The sequence below is a fragment of the Lissotriton helveticus genome, chromosome 7 (assembly GCF_964261635.1).
Source record: "Lissotriton helveticus chromosome 7, aLisHel1.1, whole genome shotgun sequence".
Taxonomy (NCBI): Eukaryota; Metazoa; Chordata; class Amphibia; order Caudata; family Salamandridae; genus Lissotriton; species Lissotriton helveticus.
Genome location: NC_136068.1, coordinates 6688719 through 6692701, shown reverse-complemented (window position 1 = coordinate 6692701; position 3983 = coordinate 6688719). Strand labels below are relative to the sequence as shown.

General features: G+C 49.6%; 1 long non-coding RNA gene across 1 annotated transcript; it reads left to right on the top strand.

Moving 5' to 3' along the window:
• The first annotated feature begins 303 nt into the window (after positions 1-303).
• On the top strand, positions 304-1838 carry LOC144766560 (uncharacterized). The gene is made up of 2 exons (XR_013597839.1): positions 304-608; positions 1325-1838. It is a non-coding gene; the product is annotated as an uncharacterized LOC144766560 (long non-coding RNA).
• Positions 1839-3983: the final 2145 nt, after the last annotated feature.

Genomic DNA, 3983 nt, shown 5'->3' with positions numbered 1-3983 from the left:
TCCAGGTCATATGTAATGCAGGTAACCTCATCACTGACATCGTAGCCAAGTTCCCCGGAAGTACCCATGATTCATACATATTCCAGAACAGTGGAATATACACACGCCTACTTGCCGGAGAATTTGGAAATGGATACCTGCTAGGTAAATCACATTGACACACCCTGACACTCACATCAGATCTACGTCTCAAGTACTTGCAATTAATGTCTATCTTTCTCCCCCTAGGCGACAGTGCATATGCCCTGCGGTCCTTCGTGCTCACTCCCTACCTCAACCCATCCACCAGGAGTGAAAGGCGATACAACGTGGCTCACAGATCCACACGAAACGTAGTTGAGCGCACATTTGGACTCCTAAAGAGCAGGTTTCGCTGCCTCCATAAGAGTGGAGGTGCACGGCAGTACACCCCAATCATCTGCTGCAAAATAATAGCGACCTGTGCAATGTTGCATAATCTCGCCACCAAGCAAGGCACTGAGGTGGAGCTCACATTTCATGAGGACATTGATGACGACCCAGAGGTGGCAGAGCCCCAAGCCACAGTGGCAGCAGCAGCTACAGATGGGAGACTGAGACGGGCAGAGGTTACACAACAATATTTCTGAGTGAGTAAAGAGACACAGGCATGAATGTAACTTTGTGTAAGTAGTTTAATAATCACTACGCCACAGCATTGTTAGCTCACATTGGGCTCACTAATACTAACACTCCATGAGTGTGTTGTCACGGTTCACACCACCGTGACTACAGCCTTGGGTGGAGTGCAAAGTCATTGTTTGTGGCCACGGGCCACAGGGCGGGGCTGCTGTGGCTGTGAGCCTATGTCCTCACGCTGGCCTGTCAAACTTCCCCCACGCCTGCCACTCCTCCGTAAGTCATGCACAGGAGTGCTTGCACCACTCCTGCTGGTGGACCCCTCGCTTTCGGCAGCACAAGTGTCGTCTCCAGTGCCAGTCTGATGCGCGAGCACTAGCTCCATGGCAGTGGTCATCCTGGCCATACCTTCACTTAAATTGGTGCAGCACTGCACTATGGCATCCTGCATCGTGACTGACCGTCTGCACAGCAGAGTGGTAGCAGTTGCAAACCTGTTCAGGGCCTTGGTTTGCTGGCGCACATCCACACGGGCCTTGCGTCTCTCCAAATGGTCCCTGTCCAATTTGTCACACAGGACAGTCATGCACTGTGTGATATCTGAAATTCCTGACGCCATGGATTGTATGCCTTCTGCCATGTCCCCTATGCCCTTGCCTACTGCTTCCAGTTTATTGTTAGTTGTGCGTGCGTGCCTCTGAACCCCCATCATTGCTTTTGCCTGCAGGCGCTGCACCTTCACCATGGTGGCCTCCAGTCCGCAGAAGACACCTTGGACTTGCCGCACATCCTCTACCTCCCGTGGCCGTCGCCCTCGGACACTGGCCCGCGTGACTCTGGGACTGGGCTGCTGCTCGGTGTTGCCTCTGTCCTGTGTGTCACCCTCCACCTCCTCCTCCTCCGATGATGTTTGCAGTATTCTGCGAGGGGGCACATCATGGCTCCTGACTCTTCCCAGCACTGGGGATGGTGATGTGGGGGTGGGTGATAGTTCTGCCGCTCCTGTGTCCTGACTACCAAATAGGAGAGGGGAACGTGGATATTCAGCAGTTGCCTCCTCAGGTATCGGGGCAGCCTGCTCTTGGTCCTGCCCTCCGTGAGAAGTGCTAGGTCCGGCTCCTTCCCTCCTCTTCTCTCTGACCTCAGCTGTGCTGCGCTTTGACTCTCCTGTGGACAGACATGGACATTGTGTCAGTAATGTTGTTCACCTGTGTCATGAGATTAAATACACTTCTATTGCACATTTGCCTGTCTCTCATTTGCCTATGCTACTTGTCTGTTGCTCCCCTTGCTGCAATGCACGCTGACTGCTCTGAGGTATCTACACATGACTACATTTCCCAGGATGCATTGCAGGACATTAGTTAAACCTGTTGTGGAGTCTGATTTATCCTGTGAGGGGAATAGGTAAAAGGGTAAATGATATTGTTCCTGCATCTTACCTGCTTTCTTTGCTCCTCTTGCTGAGCTGTCTGCGTCTCCTATTCCGTGTATACATTCCTTCTCAAGGGTTGTAGCGACCATCTCCTCAATGTCGGTGAGTCTGGGGGCTCTGTTTCTTCCGCCTCCTGTAGCAGCACTTTCCTTGCGGTGGGCAGCAAGCTTTTTTTTGGTGATTATGCGGATGTCATACCACCGTTTTTTTAGGTCTTCAAGGTCACGGTGGGTGACACCAATGGCATTTACCTTGCCTTGTATGTCCAACCAGGTGCTGCGCTTGATTGATTCAGCAACATGCAGAGTTTGCTTTCCAAATATTTTCCCATAATGTCTGACAACCTCCGAAATCAGCACCTGCAGTTCCTCCTGGCTGAACTTCTGCTTCCTTTTGCGCTCAGCAGCTTCTCTCTGTGCCTCCTGGCTCTCCATCTTGCTGTGTAGTTTGTGTCAGGAAAGGCTGCTCCACACTCTGTCCTCCTGCTCTCCTGACTGTTTGTTTCTGCACCTGCATGGGCGTGGCCTGTCCCAGGTACTGGGGTGTGGTGCTTGGATCTGATTGGTTAGTTCCCCTGTGGCTTGGAATTTGGGTGTGGTTGAAGTACCTGATTGGTTCACAGGCACACATGTTTGTCAGTTTCAAATTCTTCGGCGGATAGTTCCGACACGGTAAATACCGGGTCGGTTTTTCCCGACTCGGTATTTTCCGGGTCGGAAGTTGCCATTCATTCCTATGGGCCATGGCACCGGTGGATCGGTTTTGGTTTTTCCGTCTCGGATTTTACCGTGTAGGTATATTCCGAGTCGGTAAATACCGTTTCCGAGTACCGACAGGTTCCGAGTCGGTATTTTATACCGTCATTGTTACCTACATCTCATTTTCCTCCTCGGTAATACCGAGTCGGTATGACTCGGTATTTAAGAGGTCGGTAAATATTATTTACCTACATCTGGCCCTATATGTGGTGCAAGGAATGTGATGTGAAGGAGTGGAGTTCATGTGATAAGTTAAAATTACCTGCCTACATTCGGATTGCCTAGGAGAGACCGATTGTGGTATCCCGGCAGCAAATCTACCAGGATATTGTACCCCTACCGATTCCATGGGGCACAGTTAAGCCTTTTTTCATGACCACGTGATTAAGTTTGGTTGCGTAGGTACCAGATGCATGCCTCATTTATTTGCAGCATTGGATTAATTATCAGTTTGTGTTTAATAGCTTATTAGGCTTTAAATAAGGAGTGGCGAACACAGGGCTGGTCCCTGTGTAGCCCTGAGGAAGTGCTAGGGGGACGCACGAAACAAGTTGGCAGACAGGAGTTGTTAGGTACACCTAAACCCATCACAATTTAGGTATCCTACCATTTCTACCCCATTTTTAGCTTTACCACCTAGGAGCCGTAATAAAGTTTTTGCAACTCACTAGGCAGGTCATTTTAACTTATCACATGAACTCCACTCCCTCACATCACATTCCTTGCACCAACCATAGTCCTTTGTAAGTGCTCCTACGTAATTCCGCAAGTCGCAGCACGCCCCAGTCCGTAGAGGGCTGGGATGGCCCCTATGATGAAGCATGTCACCATGGGGCAACCCTGGTGAGTGAGGGGACACCTAAAAATAGGAATATATTTTTCCCTTTTTTTTCTTTCTTGGAACTATTGACACTATTCCAACACCATTGTGTGTTTTGAGAATAAAGTCATAGACTACGGCTGGGTTCTTGATCTCTGTCCTCAGAGATCTAATATGTCAAGTGATATATAATGTGAAGGTAAACCTTGGGGAAATTCAGTTTCCTCCTTCGTCGCAGCTAGAGCCGCTAGAATATCATCATCAATTTTAGTCATGAACCTTGTAAGTGCTGCTACTGATCACATGGCAACGGCATATTTGGCTGCCTCGTCAGCCAATGAATTACCAACAGTATGTGCTCCCACATGCTGAT